General features: G+C 44.9%; 1 pseudogene and 1 gene segment (V, D, J or C); both read right to left on the bottom strand.

Annotated features, from left to right (window-relative positions):
- Positions 1 to 27,708, bottom strand: part of LOC128777126 (immunoglobulin lambda variable 1-40-like) — a 113,483-nt gene that overhangs the window by 35,770 nt on the left and 50,005 nt on the right.
- Positions 2,125 to 2,780, bottom strand: LOC109261845 (immunoglobulin lambda variable 1-40-like; annotated as a pseudogene).

Genomic DNA, 27,708 nt, shown 5'->3' with positions numbered 1-27,708 from the left:
CAATTAGATCTGCAGCAATCTCATTTCAAATAAGGTTACATCCTGAAATATAAGATTTGGGGGAACTTTTTATCATATGAATTGGTAGAGACACAGTTTAACCCATAACAATTTATTCAGATTTTCTTAGTTTTTACCTAATGTTCTTCTTCTGTTCTAAGATCCAGTTCAAGGATTCTTTGTGATGTTTAGTCATGATGTTTCCTTAAGCTTCTCTTACTGTGAAACTTTCTTAGACTCTCCTTCTTTTTTGTACCTTTGTCCATAGTTACTGAGTGGGGATTATGCCTGACATCCTTCAGGGCCAAGTATTTACACTTGTTCCTTGAAATATCTGCATGGGAATATGTCTCTTCTCCTTCCATTTATTCATTTATACAATCAGTTAACAATATGGATCATGGACAGATATTTTAGACTTTGAGTTTTAACCCCATACTATTACATTTATTTGTAATCTTTCCAGTTTTGCCCAATGGGAGCCCTTTAATTTGGCTCATGAGGTCCTTGACACACCCTGTCATTGTGTGTGTGTGTGGGGGGGGTGGGTGCGCACACACGCACACACACTTGCATGTATGTGGTGGGTGTGCACTGATGTGCTTGTGTTTGTTTTGAAGGATTCTTCACTTTCTGACACTACAGTGTACTCTATGCTCATCCTGTGTAATTCCTGACTAGGAATTAAGCACTTCTCCAAAGAAGCCTACATCTCTTCCCTGGAGAACAGTATTAGAAAGCAGTATGTGGGAAAATGCATCTCATGGCTATGAGGCATCATTGCTTCCAGTCTTGTTCAGATGGCAAAGGCATATATATGAGTACACTAACCCAACAATGTGCACATATTGGTGACTATTTCCATATTACACATGATTCCAAACTGCCGTCTCCAGCTCTAATCCATGACCACACACTTCACTTAAGTCTCTTCCCTTGGTTATAGCTGTGACTTTCCATTCCTAAAGTGAGCAGTCTTGCCCCACCACCACCACCATTTACTTGCTTGTTCCGTTCCAGTACATAGTGCAGCCAATTCAAAATAATCTACCTGTTCCCCCATGGGATACCACCTCATCTACTAGAGTTCAGAACTTGCATGCAGTTTCTTACATCTTTACATGTAGAGGCTCCACCCATTTTCAAAGTCACACAGCTCAGCAGCTTTCTCCCAACCCCTGCACTGAGGTGGGTTCACGCATTTGTCTTGGAAGTCAATAGAATTGTCACATTCTGCATTCCATCATGGGCCCCAACTCTCTTAAATTAGTTTTTTGCATGTGCACTCTAAGGTTCTGTCATGTGGCTATACAGTTTTCAATGAGTTCTGGCAATGCCATAGTGTCATTTCAGTGTCATTATACTATCATATAGAATGATTGTATTGCTGGGAAACATTTTCCTCTCTTCATATGATCAACTTTTTTTCTACTTTCAGTCCCCCAGAAACCACAAATGTTTATACTCTCGAGAGTTTTGCCCTTTCCAGTATGTGCTATAACTCTAATCGTCCTGTGAGTCATATCCCATTTTATAAATGTACCACCTATTTGGTGGCATCTTAGTTGGTTCCAGGTTTGAGTGATTAGAGATAAACCTGGAAAAAACATCCATGTGCAGATTTCTGGTTGCTTTCAATTTTTAGTGTTTAGGAATGAAACTGCTATAGACGTTCACATGCAGTTTTTTTCCTATGGACAAAATTTTTTGGGTTTATTTTTATAATTTTGTAATTTTAAGTTGGCATCTATTTCTCAAATCAGGAACTAAGACAAAAACTAACCAGCACCATTTATAACCAATTGGGTAAAATATCATATGCAAACAAGACTGACTTTTTCTTCAAGAAGAGCATGGGTGTAACTGAGGTCCCATGATAAGTTCAGAGGCAAAATAAAATGTTTCATTTATTTAAAAAAAAAAAAGAAAAAAATAATATGATCCAGCCTAGAAGCAAAATACCCCAGAAAACAAAAAACAAAACAAAAACATCTGTTTCATGAAGAGTCTTTGTCTAAGAATGGTCTGCTCAGAGTGAATTTGAGAACAGAAGGGACAGGAAGAGCCTCAGTCACATGAGGTGTCGCTGGATGGACCTGGGCCCAGAGTATCAGCAAAAGAATAAGGAGCATCACAGGCCTAGCTGAGCAGGCGACTGCTGGTCTGTTCCCTCTCTTTACAGATGAGAAAGCAGGTTTTTGTCTCACTTCCCCACAGGCCTGGACCACTGTGTAAGCACTGCCACTGCTGTCCCACGATGAGCAGTAATAATCGGCCTCGTCCTCAGCCTGGAGCCCAGTGATGGTCAGGGTGCCTGTGTTGCCAGACCTGGAGCTGGAGAATCGATCTGGGACCCCGGAGGGTCGATTGTTATTACTATAGATGATGGTTTTGGGGGCCATTCCTGGGAATTGTTGGTGCCAGTTCACACCATAACCACCAATATTAGAGCTGCTTCCAGCGCAGGAGATGGTGACCCTCTGGCCCAGAGAACCAGACACTGAGGGCGGCTGAGTCAACCTAGACTCGGCCCAGGACACTGTAAAGGGGGAGAGACACAGAGAAGGTGATGCTGGTATAGAGACAGGAGGAAGAAGCAGGGCCCATTTTGTCCTCCCAGGAAAGTGCGTCCCTTTCCCCTGTCCCCACATCAGTCACCTGTGCAGTGAGCGAGGAGGATGAGGAGGAGAGGAGACCAGGCCATGGTGGAGGTTATTGCGGATCCTTCCTTCCTTCTGCAGGCCCACAGCTGAGCAGACCTCCCCTAATGTCTCCCTTCCCCTCTTGATCCTCGGAGAGAGGGAGGGCCCATCCATGCAAATGAGAACCTGAGCTCTAGATCCCTCACTGGGCGTGGTCAGGTCCCTGGGCCATCAGTGAGGTCACAGCTGTGAGCCCTGAGCAGAAAGCACAGGCAGTGCCAGGTGCCAGGTCCCAGCTCTGATCACCCCTGACTCCTCTGAAACTGGCCTTGAGCTCCCCCTAATGTCCAGACACAGACACACCATTGTGTGACATGGTGACCAGAGCTCATCAGAGACAGCTCTTGCCTCCTCACTGTTCTGTCCACTGGTTCCTGCATTAGGACCAAGTCAAGTGTCCCCTTATATGTCTTCCCATCACCTGAAGGCAGACTCTATGCTCTACTCAGATTCTTCAGGGTGAGTCTGTCCATGTCTCTCTTGGCTATTCATGGGTCTGGCCTGATGAAGTGTCTCTACACAAACTCTTCTTAGATCAGGTTCAAGTCCAAAGCACTGACAGGTCCCCATGGACACATGGCCTCTTTTGTGCAGGTCACTGCATCTTTCCTCTTATGTGATTCCTCCCTGGTTTCCAGGATTTCCTTCCTCTGAGGTTCCTGTAGCACTGAGGAGATGGGGAGAGATTCTCTCCAGGATGTGCATAGAAGTCCTAGTGCCCATGCATAGAGGGGTTACTCACTGAACATCTTTGTAATCCATTATGATTTCCACCTGCTTAAAACAACAGTTCTGCATACATTGTGGGCAGTGATTCCCTCCTAGGATCTGTTCTCCCAGCGCACAGACAGTCTGCAGGAGCCCTGCCATGTGAGGCTGTGTGTGGCACTGACCTCAGAGCACAAAGAACAAACCTGTAGGAAGTTCTAGGAGAAAATGAATAACAATTGCGGATGCTCTGACAAGGATCCGGTGACAGAGATTATGTATTAGTCACCACTTAGCCAAACCTGCATATAAATGGGTGTGTCCTTTTACATAAAATTCATCTCATTAAGATTGATTTAATTTCGATGCTGATGTCATTGAGAAGATGCAGGTAAAATCATTAGTGTATTTTTCCCAGGTCTGTGCTTACTCCAGAGAGAATATGGATGGAGATTGTGGTTAAAATCAAGGATGGAAAAACAATGGAATAGGAATGCCTTCTGTTTTCAGGTGAATAGGAGTCTATAAAATTTTACTAAAGTAGTTTGATTTTTTATTCATTTCTTCTTATTTTTTTTTTAGTCATGAGTTTTATTATCATGGGTCTGATTTAGCAGGATGGAAAGCCCAACATGGTATCCAGTGAAACCCTATAAGGGGTCTGTTCCTTTGAATCTCAGAGCCATCTCAGTGATGGAATTATTAAACACTGAGAGAGGTTCCAGGACAAAACTATTTGGGGTCAGAATTGTCTCTGGGGTGTGCAAAGTTGTATCCCTGTGCCTTGTGTCCAGCATATTCAAGACAGAGCAAGTACTCATTCATCCACCCATGACTAAAAGAATGAATTTCTGTTACCCAAGGCCACCTGGACCCAGAAGTTCCAGGTCATTCAAAGAACCCACATGTGAGTGGTGGAGAGGTGGAGATAAGGGGGACTGTGTCCCTGAGGTCACAAGCCTTGTGGCTCTGGGTTGGAACAGTAGAGTTTGCTGTAAAAGTCCACCCTGTCTGGAGGTGTCGCTGAGGGAGTATCAGCCCAGCCCTGACAGCAGGGGGAGATTGTGTGTCACTTCCCTATGGCCTTGGCCTCATGACAGCAGCATTCAGGCTGCTGCTCTCGGAATCAATGTACCACACAGCCCCTCAGGTGCAGATTGGAGTCCAGAGATGGTTGTGGACTGAGCTTCCCATGGGGACAGAGACCTGCTATAGGTTTCCTGATACCGGCCTTGTCCCGGGAGAGCTGGTGTTTAGAGCACATCCTGGCTACCTGGTGACAGGACCCCAGTTACACTCACTATTCCTGGGGTTTTCTTCTAATGGGGATTCTGCCTCCCAGTTACTGAGATCCTGAGGATGGCTGGGTGAGCATAGGTTGTCCCTGACTTCTGGAGGGACAAAGAGGCCTAGAAACTGAAGAATCAAAAATAGTAGACACTCAGAGAGAGGGAAGATCCTTGTGTGTCTATGAGTGTGTGTGTGTGTGTGTGTGTGTGTGTGTGTGTGTGTGTGTTTCTGTGTGACCAAAAATGAGGCCAACTGGCCCTCAGTTCTTCTTGTGGCTTCCTCACACTGTGAGAGATGGTTCTCCATAAAAATCTATCCACAGGTGTCTCCTGGGATTGAGTAGGAGACAGAGATGGGCTAAAGCCTGTGATATAAGGGACAAGAGGAGAATGTTTCCATGGGGGATCTACTGTCCAGATAGTTCTTAAGAAAGAGATTCTGGGGCATAAGAAAAATGATTATGTATTCTGACGTTTGCAGGAAGTCTCTGGAAGAGAATCACACCCCCTGAAAGGCTAAGGGAGCCCTACTGTCATCTAGTTTTTAATAGTTCAACTATTATCACAACCAATTTTTTTCTTGACACCTTGGTGTCAAGGTGACCAGGCAGGAGGCAGGGGGGGGGGAGAGATAGCACCCCCTCCTGTCCAGGGTGAAGGTGAGTGGGAGGGTTTTTGGAATAGGAAAGAAACTGCATTTTCTCTTTCCCTTTCCCTGCTGATTTCTTCACTTCCTTATACCCCTTGTCCCTCCTCACTTACATCAAGTCATGGGTCACCATTATCCCCATACTCCATCCCTCATCACCCACCAAGGATTAGTCTCCTCACCTCACTAGCCCCCTCCCCACGCCCACGGAATCCACCAGGATGCTTCTTCTCCCCCTAAATCTGCCAGCTGACTGTGGCTGCAGGTGCACACGCCACGCTGACGGCTCCCACTATGGATTTATGAAACTCCCTCCAGGGTGTCCCTAGTTCAGACACTCCATGACCTTTCATTTCTCACATTCCTTTCTGTAATCCATTGTTATGTCTTTCCCTGTCTGCAATACATAGTCAGATTTTCCTCAATTTCTTTGTAGTTAGAAAATATCTTCCATTCAGACTCCACACTGGAAAACAGAAAGTAGAAAGTAAGTTATATGGCATCACCTACTAACTGTTGATGTACTCAGCTGGTTTTCTCATTCAAGACCAAAAAAAATGTTCAATTTATTTTTCCAATTTGCTTTCATATTTTTCAGGGAGTTTGCAATTATTTTTTAAAACAGATTGCACATGTCTCAAGATGTTTACTTGGCACGTTTACCTTTTTGGTAATACCATTAGAATCACTTTCATTATCTTTAATTTATGAAGAAGTATAATTCTTCTTTAAAATGATTAAAATAAGTAATACAAGTTTTATTTTATACATTTCTAATGGTTTTACTGAATTATTTTATCAGTAAAATATTTTTAAAGTACCCTGAATTCACTATGTAATATATTTCTTCTCTCAAATAAAAACCCTGGGGTCCCTGGTTTGCTCAGTCAGTTAAGCATCTGACCCTTGATTTCAGCTCAGGTCATGATCTCACAGTTCCTGGATCAGGTTCGGAGCTGACAGTGTGGAACCTGCTTGGGATTCTCTCTCTCCCTCAATGTCTGCCCCTCCCCCCTCAGAATAAATAAATAAAATTAAAAAAAAAACTCGACTCCTTCTCATTACACTTTACTTCTCATTTTAGTTAGATTCGTTTTGTATTAGTAAGAAATTGAAGAGAAATATTAAGTAGTATTGGCCATAGCAATATTCTTTGATAATTTTTACCCTTTATGTCAATGTTAGATATAAGATAAAAAATGAAATAAAAACATTTATTTTTTATCTGCATCCAATTTTCCAAGAAGTATTCTTTTTGTTAGTGTTTGTTTATATTAAAAATATGGAAAATTTCGGTGTTAAGGTAATATCCAGCTAATGGTAATATTCCTGTTAACAGTATGTGCCACAGCCGCCAACACTGATGTCATTGGTTCAGTGTGCAGGTGAGTCTGGTGATGATTCCAGGGATTCCGAGAGGGAGGGTGGCTGGGGCAGAGAATCTGCAAACACCGGCATATCAGAATGCAGAGAAGGGACAATTTGCAGCTGTTTGGAACCCGAGCCAAAGGCATTTGTCTCAGGCTAGGGGGCTTCCCTGAGGCCCTGAGGGCTGTCTCTACTTATGCAGTGACAGTGGAGCACGAGGAGGACAGGGGTCCAGACCATGGTGACACAGCCTCTTCTTAGGCCACAGAGCTGGGGCTGGGCTGCCTCTGGCTTCTTTTATCCCCTCCCCATGGAACTCACACAGGTGGGGCTTCTCATGCACATGTGACCCATCCCTGCCTCTCCTTGTATGCACACGCAGGGTCTGGAGCCTTTGGACAGGGAGCCTATCTGATGTTCCAGTTTTCCCCATGACTGGGCCTGGAGGAAGCAATTGTTGAGACCACACACAGGTCCATGTACAGGGGACTCAGCCAGGCTCAGAGAGGGCATGCCTGTCCAGTCCCCTTAGGAAGCCAGGGCCAGGCCCTGAGGCCTCCTGTCAGCTGGGACCCCTGTCCTACAGAAACCCCCAGACGTGGTCTCACATCGCCCCCGGCTGGTCTCCACGAGAACCCCTCCTTCGTTCCCTTTGTGCTCAAATCTCTTTTTCTCCTGCTTCCCTGATGCTTGTGTTCCCATCAAATGAGAGTGGCCTTCCAGGAAAGGACAGAGATGCCATGCTGGTGTGCTGTCCCTGATAATGCATCCTCTGTGGATGGGAGTCAAGGGGAAGGACACAGGCAGTCCTGACCCGGAAAAGCCTGTGAACTGCTGTGGAGCTGAGGACAAGACACAGGGAACAGAGAACAGAGGGGATCTGTCCCCGAGAGGGGCTCAGAGGAGGTGGGCTGACTCTGGGGGCAGAGTGTGGACAGGAGCTCACTTAGGGGACACACACCTTCACTGAGGAGGACACACATTGTGGGAATGTGAGGCCTTTCTGGAGCAGGACAGACAGGACTCAGCAAACCCTGATGCGGCTGCTGCAGGTGTGGGGATAGAATAGGACCTGGGCAGGGCAGGGACCACTACGGCGCCATCCTGTGACCTCCACTCCCTGTGCTGGGAGACTTTTAATACCAGCTATGCCTGTCATCAGTGCTGCTTATTAGAGATATAGCTCTGAGGGAAGTTCCAGGACAGAACTGGAGACAGGGATACCTGGAAGGGGACACTGGGCAGAGGGGCAGCTGGAGGAAGATGGCAGCAGAGGAAACAGGGAAGGGAGAAATGGCACAAGTCCACGGATAGGGCATAGGGAGATGACTGACTGGACCCTGGACTATGGGAGAGGGAGGGATGGTCCAGAGTGTCAGGTGGATGGATCGTGATACTACAGAGATAGGGGTGCCCCGAATGTCACAGGTGAGGTCAGGTGGGAGAGCAGGTGGAGGGCAGGTGATGGGTCTGCTGTCCCTGTGTCACACTGAAACCATGATGTGAAGTGTGGAGAGGTGTAGAAATGTCACAGACAATCAAGGCTGCAGGAATGCCTTTCCTCCCCTATAGGAAGAATGCAGTTGTTACAGCAACTGCCTACGTGAGAGCTTTGTCTTCATCATTCATTCATCCATTCAATCACTCACTCATTCATTCTTTAAGCAAATATATATGGAATGTCCACATGTGTCAGACTGGAAGTATAATGGGGGCAAGGACAGGGTCTAGGTCACGGCAGCAGGAGGAACTGATGATTGAGCATGATGGCGATGGTTCCATGGCTACTCCAGGGTCTGAGGACTTCACTGTGTCCCCCAGAGGTGCTGAGGGCTAAGATGTGTGAGTCTCCCACGGAGTCTTCCCTCCCAGGCATGCAGCTTGGGGCAGAGGTAGTTGTCTCTGTGCCTGCAAGGACCTGCAGGTTTACAAGGCTCTCATTCCCTGAGACACCTCAGCTTTGACCTATTTGGGGTCCAGGTGCAAGAGGAGGCAAAGGGAGGAGGTCACAGTTCCAGTCCTGAGGACACCACCGTGCACTGAGCTCTGAAAACTTCAGACTCTGTGCTCCACTATTGATAGAATCCTGGTGGCACTGAAAACCTCTCCTTTCTCCCCATCAATGGTTTTGGGGAACAGACTGTTTTGTTCAGCCCCTGCAAGTGTTTTTTCCCTTTTTCTTTGTCTCCAGCTACTTTTGCGGGGGGACTGCTTTTCTTGCACGATCCTGATGCACTGCACTCCCCCCACCTCCTTCTCTTTCTCTTTCTGTCTTCCCTCAGCGAAAATGGCTCCGTACCCTCTGCAGATTTTCTCTCCCCCAGATGACCGCTCTGCATCGCATACCTGTACAGTTCTGTGGCTCAAGTTGCACAGATTGTTGCCTTAACCCTCAGATCAATTTCCTAAGTGTTCAAAATAGCTTGGTGCTGATGTAGCTGCATTTCAGGGATATGGCAAGCTCAGGGTCTCCATGCTGCTCTGCCATCCTAACTCCTCCTCCCTCAAATCAGGTTTTTATTTAGTCTTTTGAAGATGCATTTTTAAATGCTTACTTATTTTTGAGAGAGAGAGAGAAGAGAAGGGGAGGGGCAGAGAGAGACAGAGACACAGAATCTGAAGCAGGCTCCAGGCTCTGAGCGGTCAGGACAGAGGCTGATGAGGGGCTCGAACTCACGAGCTCTGAGATCATGACCTGAGCCGAAGTCAGACACTTAACCGATTGAGCCACCCAGGCGCTCCGACAATCAGGATTTTGATAAGAAAATAGAACAATCCACTTACTAACCTTTACATGAAAGTGGATAATACACAAATATGCAAAGGAGAAATGACACAGGACAAAAATCAAAAATGAAAAAAAATAATACTCTTAACCTCTCTTAATAATAAATAAAATCATACTTTACTAGGAAATAAAAATGGTTTCATTTAAAAAATAAACAAATTTCCAAAAGTAAAAGCAGACCAATTTCCTTAGAAAAAGAATAGATAATTTATTAGGAACTTTTCCACAAAAAGGCATAAGATGTGATTAACTTCACAAAAAACCACTAGCAATCTTCAGAGATCATAATTTCATTTGCTTGCTTCGTATATATATATATATATATATATGTATATATATATATATACATATATATATATATGAAGCATATATATATATATATGCATATAAGCATAACATATATGAAGCATATATGTATATATGAAGCATATATATATATATAAATCATCAAAAAACAATGGAAAACTTAAATTCTTATGGAAAGAAATATACAGTGATACAAACACTTGGCACATAAAATACAGAAAAAGGAAAATTGTGGAATATTATGAAATATTGACATAAACATTCTAAATAAAATATCAATAGTGGGATACCCTTGTCAGACTAAAATAGTCATAGTATGACCACATGTGAGTTTTGCAAATATGGAGTGGGATTACATATGGGTGATTCCTCTAAGGTAAGACAACAAATTAGTAAATCAACAGATGAAAATCACGTGATCTCTCTGGACTGTGAAAAGTCATTTGCATAATTGAAAGCAAAGTTTTTAAAAATTATTTTATTTATTTTTTAAAATTTTCATCCAAGTTAGTTGGCATATAATGCAATAATGATTTCAGGAGTAGAATCCAGTGATTCATCTCCTACACATAACACCCATAGCTCAACCCAAGTGTCCTCCTTAATGCCCCCTTGCCCATTTAGCCCATCCCCCCAATAACAACCACTCCAGCAACCCTCAGTTTATTCTCTGTATTATAAGAGTCCCTTATGTTTTGTCCCCCTCCCTGTTTTTATATTATTTTTACTTCCTTTCCCTTCTGTTCATCTATTTTGTATCTTAAATTCCGCACATGAGTGAAGTCATATGATATTTGTCTTTCTCTGACTAACTAATTTTGCTCAGCATAATACCCTCTAGTTCCATCCACATTATTGCAAATGGCAAGATTTCATTCTTTTTGATTGCTGAGTAATACTTCATTGTATATATGTACCACATCTTAATCCATTCATCTGTTGATAGACATTTGGGCTCTTTCCTTACTTTGGCTATTGTCAATAGTGCTTCTATAAACATTGGGGTGCATGTGGCCCTTCAAAACAGCACCCCTGTACCCTTTGGATAAATACATAGTATTGCAATTGCTGGGTCGTAGCGTAGTTCTATTTCTAATTTTTTGAGGAACCTCCATACTGTTTTCCAGAGTGGCTACACCTGTTTGCATTCCCACCAGCAATGCAAAAGTGTTCCTCTTTCTTCCCATCCTCACCAACATCTGTCTTTGCCTGAGTTTTTATTTTAGCCATTATGACAGGTGTGAGGTGGTAGCTCATTGTGATTTTGACTTGTATTTCCCTGATGATGAGTCATGTTGAACATTTTTTTCATGTGTCGGTTGGCCATCTGGATGTCTTCTTTGGAAAAGTGTCTATTCATGTCATTTCTTCACTGGATTATTTGCTTTTTGGGTGTTGAGTTTGACAAGTTCTTTATAGATTTTTGATACTAACACTTTATCTTTTATGTCATTTGCAAATATCTTTTCCCATTCGTAGGTTGCCTTTTAGTTTTGTTGATTGATTCCTTCGCTGTGCAGAAGCTTTTCATCTTGATGAAGTCCCAATAGTTCATTTTTGCTTTTGTTTCCCTTGCCTCTGGAGACATATTGAGTAAGATGTTGCTGCAGTGGAGGTCAAAGAGGTTTTTGTCTGCTACTTCCTCTAGGATTTTGAAGGCCTCCTGTCTTATGTTTAGGTCTTTCATCCATTTTGAGTTTATTTTTGTGTATGATGTGAGAAAGTCGTCCAGGTTCATTCTTCTGCATGCCATTGTCCAGTTTTCCCAACATGATTTGCTGAAGAGACTGTCTATTCCATTGGATATTTTTTCCTACTTTGTCAAAGATTAATTGGCCATACGTTTGTGGGTCCATTTGTGGGTTGTCTATTCTGTTCCATTGATCTGAATGTCTGTTTTTGTGCCAGTACCATACTGTCTTGATGATTACAGCTCTGTAACACATCTTGAGGTCTGAAATTATGATGCCTCCAGCTTTGATTTTCTTTTTCAGGATTGTTTTGGCTCTTCAGGGTCTTTTCTAGTTCCTCACAATTTTTAGGATTTGTTCGTTCTAGCTCTGTGAAGAATGCTGGTGTTATTTTGATAGAGATCTCATTGAATATGTAGATTGCTTTGGGTAGTATTGACATTTTAGCAATATTTGTTCTTCCAATACATGAGCATGGGATATTTTTCAATTTTTGTGCGTCTTCTTCAATTTCTTTCATAAGCTTTCTATAGTTTTCAGTGTGTAGATTTTCACCTCTTTGGTTAGGTTTATTCCTAGGTATTTTATGGGTTTTGGTGCAGGTGTAAATGGGTTTTATACTTTGACTTCTCTTTCTGTTGTTCATTATTGGTGTATAGAAATGCAACCGATTTTTGCGCATTGATTTTATATCCAGCAACTTTGCTGAATTCATGGATCCGTTCTAGCAGTTTTTTGGGGGAATATTTTGGATTTTCCATATAGAGTGTCATGTCATCTGTGAAGAGTGAAAGGTTGACTTCCTCCCTGCATATTTGGATGCCTTTTGTGTCTTTGTGTTGTCTGATTGCTGAGGCTAGGACTTCCAATACTATGTTAAACAACAGTGGTGAGAGTGGACACCTCTGTTGTGTTCCTGACCTTAGGGGGGAAGCTCTCACTTTTTCCCCATTGAGGATGATATTAGCGGTGGGTCTTCCATATTTGGCTTTTATGATATTGAGGTATTATCCTTCTATCCTTACTTTCTTGAGGGTTTTTATCAAGAAAGGATGCTGCATTTTGTCAAATGCTTTCTCTGCATCTATTGAGAGGATCATGTGGTTCTTGTCCTTTCTTTTATTAATGTGATGTATAACATTGATTGATTTGCAGATATTGAATCAGTCCTGCATGTTAGGTATAAATACCACTTGATTGTGATGAATAATTCTTTTAAAGCATTGTTGGATTGGTTGGTTAGTATCTTGTTGAGAATTTTTGCATCCATTTTCATCAGGGAAATTGGACTATAGTTCTCCTTTTTAGTGGAGTCTTTGTCTGGTTTTGGAATCAAGGTAATTCTGGCCTCATGGAATGAATTTTGAAGTTTTTCTTCCATTTCTATTTTTTAGTACAGCTTCAAAAGAACAGGAGTTACCTCTTCTTTAACTGTTTGGTAGAATTTTCCTGGAAAGCCATCCAGCCCTGGAGTCTTGTTTTTTGGGAGGTTCTTTATTACTAATTCAATTTCTTTACTGGTTATGGGTCTGTTCAAATAATCTATTTCTTCCTGTTTCAGTTTTGGTAGTTTATATGTCTCTAGGAATTTGTCCATTTCTTCCAGATTGCCCAGTTGTTGACATACAATTGCTCATAATATTCTTCTTCTTCTTCTTTTTTTTTTTTTTTTTGTATTTCTACAGTGTTGTTGGTGACTTCTCCTTCATTTCTGATTTTATTTATTTGGGTCCTTTCCTTTTTCGTTTTGATCAAACTGGCTAGGGGTTTATCAATTCTGTTAATAATTTTAAAGAACCAGCTCCTGTTTTTATTGATCTGTTCTACTATTTTTTTGATTTCCATAGCATTGATTTCTGCTCTAATCTTTATTATTTCATGTCTTCTGCTGGTTTTGGGTTTTATTTACTGTTCTTTTTCCAGCTCCTTAAGGTGTAAGGTTAGGTTGTGTATCTGAGACCTTTCTTCCTTCTTTAGGAAGGCCTGGATTGCTATATACTTCCCTCTTATGACTGCCTTTGCTGCATCCTAGAGGTTTTGGGCTGTCAGATTATCATTTTCATTGGCTTCCATGTACTTTTTAATTTCCTATTTAACTTCTTGGTTAACCCATTCATTCTTTAGTAGGGTGTTCTATAATTTCCAGGTATTCATTGTCTTTCCAAATTTTTTCGTGTGTTTGATTTCGAGTTTCATAGCATTGTGGTCTGAAAATAAGCATGGTATGATCTCTGTCTTTTTGAACTTGCTGGTGGCTGATTTGTGACCCAGTATGTGATCTATTCTGGAGAATATTCCATGTGCACTCGAGAAGAATGTGTATTCTGCTGCTTTAGGATGAAATGTTCTGAATATATCTGTTAAGTCCATCTGGTCCAGTGTATAACTCAAAGTCATTGTTTTCTTGTTGATTTTCTGTTTAGATGATCTGTTCATTGCTGTTTAGTGGGGTATTGAAGTCCCCTACTCTTATGGTATTATTATCAATGAGGTTCTGTATGTTTGTGATTAATTGATCTGTATATTTGGGTATCTACACATTGGGGATATAAATGTTTACAATTCTTAGATCTTGTGGATAGACCCCTTATTTTTAATATAATGCCCTTCTTCATCTCTTTTTACAGTCCTTATTTTACAATCTAGATTGTCTGATATAAGTATGGTTACTCTGGCTTTCTTTTGGTGACTATTAGCATGATAGATGGTTCTCCATCCCCTTGCTTTCAACCTGAAGGTGTCTTTAGTTCTAAAATGGGTCTCTTGTAAACAGCATATAGATGGATCTTCTCTTCTTATCCATTCTGTTATCCTATGTCTTTTGATCGGAATGTTTAGAACTTTGACATTTAGAGTGAGTACTGAAAGATATGAATTTAGTGCCATTGTGTTGCCCGTAGAATTGGAGTTTCTGGTGGTGTTCTCTGGTCCTTTCTACTCTTTGTTGCTTTTGGCCTTTTTTGTTTTGTTTTGTCTTTTCTTCTCTCAGAGACTCCCTCTTAAAGTTTCTTGCAGGCTGGTTTAGTGGTCACAAACTCCTTTAGTTTTTGTTTGTCTGGGAACTTCTTTATTTCTTGCATATTTTTCCAATTCAGCACATTGAATATGTCCTGCGACTCTTTTCTGGCCTGCTAAGTTTCTGTGGATAGGTCTGCTGTGAACCTGATATGTCTTACCTTATAGGTTAAGGACTTTTTTTCCCTTGCTGTTTTCATAATTCTTTCCTTGTCTATTTGGTGAATTTGACTATGTTATGCCTATTGATAGTTGGTTTTTGTTGAATCTAATGGGAGTTCTCTGTGCTTCTTAGATTTTGATGTTTGTGTCTTTCCCCAGGTTAGGAACATTTTCCATTATGATTTGCTTGCATGAACTTTCTACTTGTTTTTCTCTCTTTTTATCTTCTGGGACTCCTATGATTTGGATGTTATTCCTTTTTAGTGAGTCACTGAGTTCTCTAATTCTTATATTGTGCTCTTTTGCCTTAGTTTCTCTCCTTTTTTCTGCTTCCTTATTCTCCATAATTGTATCTTCTATATCACTAATTTGCTTTTCTGCTTCATCCATCCTTGCAGCCATGACATCAATTCGAGATTGCAGCTTAGTTATAGCGTTTTTAATTTCGTCCTGACTAGATTTTATTTCTTTTATCTCCACAGAAAGGGATTCTATTCTTTTTTTTCAACTCCAGTTAATATTCTTATTATCATGATTCTAAATTCTAGTTAAGACATCTTACTGATATCTGTGTTGATCAGGTCTCTGGCTGTCATTTCTTCCTATTCTTTCTTTTAGCATGAATTCCTTTGTTTTGTCATTTTGGAGGAAGAAAAAGAATTAATAAAATAAAAAATAAAAATTAAAAAGATTAAAAAGAAACAAAAAAATCAAATAAAAGAAGCTAGATCCTAGGTATGCTTTGTTCTTGTTGTTGAAAGAAGCTTGATTGAACAGAGAAAAAAGGGAATGGAAAGAAAAGAAAAAAAAATAATGTTTAAAAATTAAGAAAATGTATACAATAAAACAGAATAAAATGAGTTGAAGAAGGTAAAATAGAATAAAAAATAAATTTCCAAAAATTATAGTCAAAAAATTTAAAAAATTATATGAAAGTGGAAAGTAAAAAATAATTTTTTCTCTTTCTGTATCCAAGAATAAGAAAGAAGAGAAAAAAAAAAGAAAACACAAAACAAAGAAATGAATAGATGGACCAGCAAACAGAATGAAATCTGAATGAAATTACATCCAGTTTCCCCTACAAGTCAAACTATGAAGCACTTTATAGTCCATACCCTAAGGAGTGGGAGAGACTTGTGGTGTTCTTCTAGGGCTTGGTTGGTGCAGTTGGTCGGGGCCTGGTGTCATGGCTCCATTCTCCACTAGGTGGTGCTACTTAACTTACTGAAGTGGATTGGTGTGGCACGGTGTGCGGGATGTGTGTTGATGCATGGGAGAGGTTAAAATGGCGTCACCTAACTTTCCAGTCTCTAGATCAGAACTTTGTGCTTTATCTGACTGGCAATCAAGCACCCCTCCTAGGTCTCTGGGGTCCTTCCATTCCCCACTTCTATAGTGTCCCTGTCCAAGACATCAGCCTGCCAGGCAGCACCTCCCTCCCAAATTTTATGTCATATGGGGCTGTATTTCTAAACCCTTCACTTCTGAGGGCCCTGCCACCTGGACCCGCTCCAACTCTTTCACGGATGGTCTCCCTAGGCCATGGCCAGATGCCGGCTTGCCCCCAGGAAAGTTCTTGCTATCATGCAGCTGTAGAGACTCAGAGGTGTGGCTGGATGCCAGCCTGCCACAGAATAAGTTTGTGCGATCGTGTAGTGGTAACATTTCAACGCAATAACAACACACTACCCACGTCAGGTTTCGCCTCACCCTGGCGTTTCTGTTCCAATACCAGCAATTGTGTTCTCCGAGGTCCGCTGGGAGCTTTGCCTGTGGGGAGTCCGTACAACCTCTACCAAATGCCCTCCTAGCAGGGTACCAGGGAAACTGCTTCTCCCATGTGGCCTGTCGATCCCTCAGACCTCACTGCCTGTCCTTGGGAATTTGGTCTTCCCACCAGCACGCCGCCAGGTATTGCGCTGCAGTGTTTCCAGTGCTGTCCTGCCCTGGTAATAGAGTCATAATGATACTAAAACCCTCTCCTTTCTGCTTTCTGCTTTCTCCCTTTCTTATTCAGGCACTTATGGGTGCTTCCACTCTTTCTCTCCAACTACTTTTGTGGGGAGTGCTTTTCCTGTATGTTCCTTCCTTTCTCTGTCCTCTGTCCCCAAATACCATTCCCTACCCTCTGTGGCTTCTCTCTCCCCCAGTTCACTTCTCCGTGCCAAGTACCTTCCAAGTTCTGTGGCTCAAGTTATGCAGATTGTTGTGTTAATCCTCAGAGAAATTTTCTAGGTGTGCTAGAAATAATGGTTTGGTGCTGATCTAGCTGCATTTTAGGGATGAAAGAAGCCTAGAACTTCCATGCTGCTCCACCATCTTGGTCCACTCCACCTGAAAGCAAAGCTCTAATAAAAACCACATTAAATGGAAGCAGACAGAGATTTTATAATGTGATAACACACTCTCTACCCACACATCAGACTCAGTCCCACAACCAGAAAATTAGCTAATGGGGTGGGGACGGGAGGACATTTCTATAAGATCAAAAGACTAATCTGAGCTAAACACCATTATTATGCAACATCTTTCTGCAAGTATTATACAATGAAAGTGAAGAAGAAAAGTCACTGGTTGGGTCTCAGCATTGATGGGAATGGACAGGGACTCATTTCAAATGACTGAAATATATGTTTCAGCTATAGGTAATCCAGGGCTTATGCTTCAGTGAGAGAAGAAATCATCCCAAAGAGCAAAAAAAGTACAGGCATTCTTATTGAAGACTAATAAGAGGATTAAATAGGTCTGGAAACTTCTAGAAATGGGTAAATGACCAAGGATGGAGAACCTGGATTCGTCAGAGGTCAGGTGGGAGTTGAGAACACTGGACCTACAACCCCCAGTCCGTGAACTTCGGTGCAAAGAAACCTCATGTCTCAACCTGATGGGCAAGATGAGCTTCCTTGTGTCCTTTGAGACCCTTTGTCTAGGAAGGGGCTGCTGTGAGTGACGTCGGGGACAGAAGGGAAGGAGGAGCCCTCACTCCCAGGTGGTGCTGCTGCGTGCACCAGGGCCCATGGTGGCAGTAGCAGGAGCATCAGAAGCAGAAGCCACAGGCTGAGCCTGGTAAGCTGCTGGGGCCTCGCCCTCCCTGAAGATGAGAAAGGGGTTCTGCTTTCAGTTCTCATGGGCCTGGGACTCTGTGTGAGCCCAAGATGCTGTCACAGCGGGGGTGAGGGGGCAGGGAGGAGCAGCCTTATCCTCAGACCTCAGCCCTGTGATGATCTCAGAGTGAGAGTTTCCAGACACGGAGTCAAAAAATGAATCAGGGTCCCCAGAGGATCTAACCATCATAATAGATGAGGATTTAGGGACAATTTATGGGAACTGTTATTATCAGGACACATATTGGACACGCCTGATGTGTCCTGACTCAGACAGAGCTGAATATTGTGTCCCTGTGTCTGCCATGACCTGTCATGGACCCTGTCCTCAGGACAGCCTGCCCCTGGAATGCAGGAATTTGTGCCCAGTTTGAGAAAATCACACAATATGTTGCTCCTAATGAGAGGCTTCAAGGAGAAATTTCAGAGAATGTGGAAAGACTGTAGACAAAATTCCTTGAGGTGGGTCTCAGACCCCAGTTTATATCAAAAAAGCAGCAGCTCAGATGGCCAAAAAGTCAGGGATAGATGGGAAGTCCCATTGCTGAGAGGACAGCAGGTTTTTGTCTCACTTCCCCACAGGCCTGGAACACTGTGTCAGCACCTTGAGTAATGTCAGTAACAGACTGGCAGTAATAATCAGCCTCGTCCTCAGCCTGGAGCCCAGTGATGGTCAAGGAGCCTGTGTTGCCAGACGAGGAGCCAGAAAATCTGTCAGGGACCCCTGAGGGTCGATCGCTACTATCATAGATGAGGAGTTTAGGGGCCTTTCCTGGAAGCTGCTGGTACCAGTTCACACCAGCAATACCGATGTTGGCACTTCCAGCGCAGGAGATGGTGACCGTCTGGCCCAGGGCCCCAGACACTGAGGGTGGCTGAGTCAGCACAGACTGGGCCCAGGACCCTGGAAGGGGAGAGACAAAGAGAAGGTGATGAAGAATCAGGTCACACATGTTATCCCAGGACCGCTTCCCTTGTCCCCACATCTAGTCACCTGTGCAGTGAATGAGAAGGGTGAGGAGGAGAGGGGACCAGGCCATGGTCGAGATCATCACTGATCCTGCCTTCTGTGGCTGAACAGCTGAGCAGACATCCCGTAATCTGTTCCTTCTCCTTTTCATCCTCTGAGAGAGGGAGGGCCCATCCATGCAAATGAGACCCTCAGCTCTTCGACATTTCAATGGCACGGGGTCAGGTCCCTCTGCCTGAGGATGTCAGGGTAGAGGGAAGGGGAGGGGCTCTGTTGGGTAAGAGGGTGGTGAGGTCACAGTTGTGAGCCCTGAGCAGAGGGCACAAGCAATAGCAGGTGGCAGGTCCCAGCTCTGGTCATCTGTGACTCCTCAGAAACAAGTGATATGTGCCCCCTGGTGTCCAGGCCTGGACACAACATTATGTGACATGGTGACTAGAGCCCATCAGAGAGAGTTCCTGCCTCCTCACTGCTGTGTCCACTGTCCCTTTCCTTCAGGCCAGGCCAGGTGTCCCCCTGTGTGACTTCCCATCACCTCAGGACACACTGTGTTCTACTCAGGCTCCACATAGTGAGCGTGTCCATGGCTCCCTTGGCTGTTGATGGGGCAGGACTAAGGTGGTGACTCTTGTACAACCACACAGATGAGGATCAGGGCCAGAACAGTGATGGGTCCACATTGGCACCTGGCCAGTTCTGTGCAGGAGGCTGATTTCTTTCCTTTGCTTGTTTCCTTTCTGGTTTCAAAGTTATCCTTTCCCAGAAGTTCCCTCAGCACTGAGGAGACGGGGAGCCCTTTTCTCCAGGTTGTGGGTAGACGCCCTCGTGTGCCTTCCTAGGGGGGTTACACACTGACCATCTTCGTCGTCTGTCACTACTTCCACCTCCGCGAAACAACAGTTCTCCACACACTGTGGTTAGTGATTCCCTCCTAGGATCTGTCCCCCCAGCACACAGACCCAAGTCTGCAGGAGCCCGAGTGTGGCCCTGACCTCAGAGCACGAAGGGCAAACCTGCAGGAAGCTCCAGGAGGGAAGGAGTGACGGCTGCGGGTGCTCTGTCGGGGACCTCGTCGCAGATTTCATGTGTCTGTCACCACTTGGACAACTGCTACCTCAAAATGAATGTGGGTGATTTTATACAAAATTCAGTTCAGCAAGAATTATTTAAACTCAATGACACTGTTAATGGGAAGATGCGGGTACAATCATGAGTATGTTTTCATACATTCGTGCTTATTGCAGAGAAATTATGGATTGAAATAGTAGTTGAGAAAATAGATGAAAACCTAATGGAAAAGATGTGGCTTTAGTTCTTGGTTTAATAGGGGTCTTGTAAACTTGTTTCTAAATCATTTCATGCTTTTGGGCACCTGCGTGGCTTAGTTGGTTAAGCATCCAACTTCAGCTCAGGTCATGGTCTCACAGTTCATGGGTTGGAGCCCCGCATCGGGCTCTATGCTGACAGCTTGGAGTTTGGAGCCTGCTTTGGATTCTGTATCTCCCTCTCTGCCCCTCCCCCACTCATGCTCTCTCTCTCTCTCTCTCTCTCTCTCTCTCTCTCTCAAAACTAAATAAACATTATAAATTTAAGAAAAAAAAATAAAAAAATAAATCATTTTTATTACTGTTGTTATTATTAATTTATTTTTTAATCATGACTTTGTATATTAGGTCTGGTCCTTCAAGTAGAAGGAAAGCCCAACATGGTGTCCAGGGAAGCACCATTAGTAGCCTGTTCCTGTGAACTTCAGACTCATCTCAGTGATGGAATTTAACACAGAACTTCCAGGATGGACTGACTAGGAGTCAGACTCATCTCAGGGGTGGGTAAAACAATCGTTGCTGTGTTTTGTGTGTCCCGTATGTTCAAGATAGAGCAATTAATTGCTCATTCAGTCACCCATGACCAGAGGAATGTATTTCTATTACCCAAGGCCAATTTGACCCAGAAAATTCTTTCAAAGATCCCACATTTGACTCTGGGTGAGGTGGAGATAAGGGGCACTATGTCCCTTAGGTCACAGTCCCTGTAGCCCTTGGTTGGATCGACTTTTCAACAGAGGTCCATCCTGGCTGGAGGTGCCACTGGAGTGTCACAGGAGTGACAGTTCAGCCTTGAGAGCGCAGGGAGACTGTGTTACGTCCCCAGGGCCTTGAGCTCTGTGGGAGCAACACTGAGGCTGCTATCCCAGAATCAACGTGCTGATCAGCCTCAGGCATGGACTGGAGTTCAAAGATTATTAGGGCTGAACTGCCCACGGAGATAGAGACTTGCCCTGGGATTCCTGAGCATCAGCCTTGTCCCAGGAGAGCAGGTGTTCGCGGCATGTCCTGCCCTGGTGACAGGATCCCAGTCACACTCGATGTCCATGGTATTTCCTGCTGAAAAGATTCTGCCTCCCGGAGGTTGTGACTCTGAGGATGGCTGGGTGAGCACAGGCTGAACCTGACTTCTGGAAAGACAGAGAATCCCAGAAACTGCAGAGTCCATGACAATAGACACTGAGAGAGAGGAGAGAGCCGTGTGTGTGTGTGTGTGTGTGTGTGTGTGTGTATGAAAGAGAGAGAAAGAAAGAACAAAAATACGCCCCAGTGCCCTCAGGAAGACTTTCACTCAGTGGCCAAGCATGAATACAAGTGTTCCCCTGTCCGTCTCTGATTTCTCAACTCCCTGAGTGTTGATCTCCATGCAAACTGATTCCTGGGGCTGGCTCATTGCAATACACACCAGTGTCCTGAAGCTTGGAGTTAAAGAAGGTCAGTGTCCTGAGTGCTATTTCTCTTGCACAAGGATGGAATTTACACGAGGAGGAGGAATTTGGTGCAGATTAGCTCTGACAGTAATTCCACTGAATCAGAAGTTCAAGTCTTCTGGATGGAGAGACTTCTGTCCATTTTCATCCCTATAGACACAAAGCCCCGCAGCTTTGGGGTCTTCAGGTCTCAGCAGGCACAGGACCAGGGGTTACCACACATCCCCGTTATTCCCCCTCCCCCAACTCCTGCATCACAGCCATCCTCCCTGCACCTCCAGGATCCCCCGATGCCTCCCTTGTGTTGACCATGAGAGAGCATCTACTCTTATTCTGGCAAAGGGCCGATGCATGAGACTCCACTGATTGGAGCAAAGTGTGTGTGGCTGAGTGAGTGTCCTGATGGTCTTAGGAAACAAATATTTTGGGGCACGAGAGAAGTTGGCATGTATTGAAATATGCAATCAATCCTTCCTTTTTTTGACTATTTCAACAGTGACCTTTTGTGGGTCCTCACTAATTCTGAAGAAGATAAATAAGTACACCAATAGCTCCAAGTCTGGATAAGCATTCATTTGTAAGAAATACAGTAATCGTGTCGGCATATTAGAGACTGACAGAGGCTGATGCTGCATAGGAGCTACAATCTGGGGATGACAGCAGGAATCAAATGATGAAGGGATTTCATGCTGATCCAATTTCTGCGACTTCCCGCTACAGATGGACACTGCACACTGGAAACTACAGCAAGATCGTTTCCAGTGTTCTCTAAAATCCTAACCTGGAGACAGCATTCACACCTGAATAGCCAGAGGGATAGACCGAAGCCTGAGAGAGGCAGGAACAGAGGGGAGAAAATGTGGGGTATGGTATGCGGGGGCGGGGGGGGGGAGGGTATTGTCAGTGTAAGAAGCAGTTGTGACCACTTTTTTGTCAGCTGGTTCAGAGAAAGAGAAAATTGTGTCTGTGACCAAGGTAGGTATTAACATATCAGCTATGGATGTATCATTAGTACAAAGAGTTACATTTAATGGATGAGTATGATTGTCATCATTTTCAGTTGAGACAATATTGTGAGATCTTAGAAACCATGGGTTTCTGTCCCGATTCCTGGCATAGAGCTCCCGAAGCCTTCAGCATTTCCTAGGTGACAAGGCCACTAGGAGCATTTTTGTTTCAGTGAGGCAACCCTAGAAAGGCTCCTGGCTGGGGGTGGTCCCCAGAAAGTCTGAGCCATGACCAGACGCTTGGAATATCCAGCCTCCCCCTTGCTGGGAGGGGAGAAGAGCTGAATGTGGAGTCAATGGTTGATTACGTCTACATGAAGACTCAATAAAAATGCCAAAATATGGGATTCAAAGACTCCCACATAGGTGGACACATTCATAAAGGGAAGGTGACACACCCCAACTGCACGGGGACGGGAGCTCTTGTTTGGGGGCTCCTGTCAGACCTCTACCCATGTGCTTCTTCGTCTGACCATTCATCCTACTCTTTCAGTATCATTCCGTGAACTGGCAAGTGGAAGTAAGAGTTTCCCTGAGTTCTGTGAGCAGCTCTAGCAAATTAATCAAAACTGCGGAGGGTGCACGGGAACCCCTGTTTGTATCACGTTGGACAGAACTTATGGGTTAACTACTATTTGTTATCGGCGTTGGAATAGGAGTTGTCTCCTGGGACAGAGCCCCTAACCTGTGCATCTGACACCATTTCCAGGCAGATAAGTTGAGTGTTACATTTATTTAAATTGTAGAACCCGCAACTGATGTTGTAGACAATCACTTGACAAACAAAGCATAGAATTGGTGACCCAAAGTGTGAGAAATAAAACATTCTGGATGAATAATAAAAGAGATACAGTGGGAGGGAAAAACTGAGGTCTTTTGCTTTTATATGATTCATTCTTATTAATTTTCTCCACACCCTGGGGCATGTGCACTTGGGATCTATGCCCCCACCCACGTGTGCTCCTGGAACCCCTGTGCTGTCCCAGCAACAGTGTAATCTGTGTGTCACTCCTTTCTCCTCAAGGACAGGTCTCACCACAGAGTGTCTCCCCTACAGGAGCCTCCACAGAAGCTTGTCAGGAAAAATACTCAGAGACTAGGTCTGTGGGTTCAGGAGTTTTTGCCTCACATCCTCCTTATCTGAGACGTTGTGACTAATGAAAGCCGCTCCCACTGCCATGAGCTGTAGCACAGTAATAGTCAGCCTCATCCTCAGGCTGCGGCCCAGAGAGGAGCAGAAGCCCTGCCTTGGCCGAGGCATCTTTGGATCCAGAGAAGCGGCGGGGGACTCCAGATACTAACTCCTTAATTGAGTCTGAGTAGTAGTACAGGAGATACTGGGGAGGGCTCCCTGGCTTCTGCTGGAACCAGTATATGATACAGCATTAACACCAAAGCCACTGCTCAGGGTGCAGGTGAGTCTGGCTGTCATTCCCAGAGATGCAGAGAGGGAGGGCAGCTGGGTCAGCACAGGCTGGGACAGGGAACCTGCAAACACAGACACTCATGGGCGATGGGGCGGGGACCAGGGTAAAAAGTTTCCTAGTGTCTGAGCCAGGTGGACTGACACCACCTGGAAGGCTTCTCTGTGTCCCTGGTGCCTGTCCCTACGTGTGCATTGAGAGAGGTGCGCGAGGAGGACAGGAGTTCAGGCCATGGTGACAAAGTCCCTGGTCCCCACAGTGGGCTGGGCCGCCCCAGGCTTCCTTTTCTCCTCTACCCTCTGCCACAGGAGGGGCTGTCCATGCAAATGTGGTCCATCCAGTGACTGCCCAGCCCGTCCCTGAGCCCTGGTGCTGGAGCTCAGCTCAGACCATACACTGGGGACCATGGAGGTTGGCCTCACCCCTGTGGAGAGCCCTGGGAGGAAACACCTGCTGAGGGAACACATGTTCCTACTCGGAGGACTCTATCAGACCAGAGAGGACACAGGTTCTGAGTCTCCAACAGGAGCACAAGGCCCATCCCTGAAGCAAATCTCCTTTGAGTGAAAGAAAGGTCTTTATTGAGCAGCTGTGTATGGATCACAGGACAGTCCCACAGCATCACCTGGTGGTCCTATGTTGAAAAATGAAAAACGAAAAATCTGAGAGCCTGTATTAAGCATAGGTATAAACTAACATTTTGTTTCAACTCTGCTCCACTGGAAAAAATACACGCTTTCCTAGGAAGATACAAAACTGGCTCCAGCAGACATAAATTGAGTAAGTAGAATACTTTTATTAGAAACAATAAAAAAAAAATGTGATTTTAAAACCCCTCCACAGATTGTCAGAAGATACAGACATTTTCACAGGGAACATATAGAAACCACTCAGAGATCAGATGGTTCCAATTTATTTGGTTTCTATTTTTTTCCCATAGTATCTAAAGGAACAGAAAATTTCTAAGTTCTTATTGGGAACAGTGACAGCCTCCTAAGTGGAATGTCACCTCAGTGGAAATCTATGATTTATTTCAAAAGGTCCGTCTCTGTCAACTGTATCCCTGGAGCTCCAACCGTGTCTCCTGCTGCATGTGGTACCTGGAAGGACAGAAGGGGGTGCGGCAGGGGCACACATATGGGGATACTGCCTGTGTGCATGTGGGGTGCACATGGGCAGCTGGGACAGAGGAGTCTGAGCACAGCTATGGTATGTAAGGTGAGATCTGTAGGGTAAGCTGAGTGAAGTCCCTGAAGAAGTGGAGGAGCCCTGGGTCAGAGGTCAGGGCATGTGTCAAGGCTGGAGAAACGGTGGGGGAAGGGGGCTGGTGGCTGGTGACCCTGGCGGATATGTACTCAAGGTCATAGGGATGGACCAGCTGAGCACACGAATCCAGCATCTCCAAATGAAATAGAAAGAAAGACCTAGGAAAGTAAATATCCTTTCACTTAAACCTGAAGTCTGTTTTTACTCTTTGTGAAAGCACGTGAGTGTACATGTATTCATAAAGGTCAAATAGAGTTGTAATGAAGCTGTCCATATGCACTTGCTAATTCTGCAGATCCAGCCTTTTTTTCTTGACGTTATTATTTCTTATAATCCTGAGTAGTCCACACAACTGTCAGGTCGAACCCAGCCCTTGTCTCTTTGTGGGTCGGTGACATGGTGCTCTACGAGGGCCCTGCGTGCCAGGGAGGCCTGGGAGCTCAGGGTTGGTGTCTCACTTCCCCACTGGTCTGAAGTGCTGTGCAAACTCCAAGGCTGCATTTCCATGCTGAGTAGGAGTGGTCAGCCTCGTCCTCAGCCTGGGACTCAGGGGTGGTCAGAGAGGCCAGCCTGCTTGACTTGCATCCAGAAGCTCTATGGGAGAACAAGAGGGCCAGGTGTTCTTTCTTCCTGTTGATTTGAAGTGTAGGGACATGGCCCGGGTGTTGCTGCAGTCAAGCTGCTCACTTTTTGCCAATAGTGTTCCTACTTCCAGTGCAGGTGAATGTGGCCATCTTGGGTGGGCTTGGTCACTGAGGGTGGGCTTGGTCACCGACGGTGGCTGATTCAGCCCCACCTCGGTCACAGACACTGTAAGGGGACAGAGAGGAATGTGAGGAGGATGGCATCCCACTGCAGTGGAGAGTGGGGGTGTGGAGCAGAGTTGGGGGGTTCTTTCATCCACCCTAGAGAGGTCTGCCCTCATCTGTGCAGAGAGTGGGGAGGGTGAGGAGAGGAACCCAGGTCCTAAGACCCAGACTCTGACGCTAAAGCTCTGTCGTGGATACTGAGCACCCAAAGTCTCTTTACTTCTCTGGAAAGTTCCACAGGGGTGGGCTTGCTGTGCTCAGTTAAGCCCTTGCTGTCCATCTGTCCGGCCTCCCTGTCAGGGCCTCTCACAGGTGGAAGGAAACAGAGGAGGAGGTGAGGAGCTGACTCAGGGATAGAGGTGGCCCGTGTGGTGATGGCCCCTGGGTCCTGGCAGGTCAGCAATATCTAGTGAGCACACTGATGCCTGAACACCCTAGAAGCCCTGAGTGCTGTCTCTGCTGGCAGGGGCCACACAGGATTGTCCCAGTCTGCCTCACAAGCCATCAGACCCCAGACACTCCCTGTCCTCTCTTGCACTCCTGTCACCCCAGTTAGAGTTCCACAGGTTGTCCTGACCCTCTTTTCTGAGCTGCTCCTGATGTCACAGAGAGACCCAGGGCATCTGGGAATTTTGAAGAAGGGGGCATCGGGCTTAAGGGAGGCCCCTCTCACTACAAAGGGGCCATAGAAAGCTTGTGTCTCGGCTGCATCAGCAGAATTTTATTATATCACCTATTCCTGATGCTTAGGATTCCTGATGATTAGATCATGTATTACAACTGTGAAAACGAGAATATTTCCGCTTGCACCTCATGCGGCCAATTGGCCAACCCTTAATACACTAACTTGTTTATACTCATCTGCAGTAACTGAGGATCCACGTGAGTTCAGAGGCTGCTGGGTTCAGCTCTAGTGCCTTCTTCATGTCTCTGTGTTTGAGACAGACTCTGAGCTCCTGCCTATGTGGACATGTCTGAGAAGAGGAGTCATCATAAGAATGTCTCAGCCTCAAGCCTGGATGGGATCAGAGGTGGGGACATTATTGAATCAACAGATATACAGAGGGTTTCAGACCTTCAGGTGCTGGTGTCATGGTGACAGCAATTTGCAAGGGTGGGAAGGTCTGATCAGGGACCCCAGAGGGTGTATTATGTTTCAATCTCTCCTGGGAACACAGCACCTTGTGGGCATTGAGGTCTCTGTCATTTGTGAGACAGTAAGAATCAACCTCATCCTCAGGTTGGAGCCCACAGATGGTCTGTGAAGCCATGTATCTATCTGACTTGGAGGCAGAAGATCAATCTAGAACCCCTGATGGCCAGGTACTTCCAAAAGCCAGTATTTGGGGGAACAACAGCACTAAGAGGTGGAACCCACACCATTATCAGATCTGGTGCTGCTGCTACTCCGAGTGTAGGTGATGGTGACGTCCTGGACCAGAGTCCCCAACACTGATGGTGACTGAGTCACCAAAGACCATGCCAAAGACCCTAAAGTGAAGGACAGAGTGAGAGAGAGTCAGGGTCCCACCAACAACTCAAGATAAGGACCCAGGAGAAAGAAAAGACCCAGTTATCCCCCGAGGGACCCCCCCCCTCCCCCACCACTGACGTCGGAGTTCAGTTGTCTGTGTAGTACGTGAGAAAGGTGAAGAGGAGAGGGGTCCAGGGCATGGTAGAGATGACCCAAGAACT

The sequence above is a fragment of the Panthera pardus genome, unplaced genomic scaffold (assembly GCF_024362965.1).
Source record: "Panthera pardus isolate Hobbes unplaced genomic scaffold, ASM2436296v1 HiC_scaffold_15, whole genome shotgun sequence".
NCBI classification, from domain to species: domain Eukaryota; kingdom Metazoa; phylum Chordata; class Mammalia; order Carnivora; family Felidae; genus Panthera; species Panthera pardus.
The sequence above is the reverse complement of the archived record's forward strand: the minus strand, read 5'-3'. Positions and strand labels throughout refer to the sequence as shown.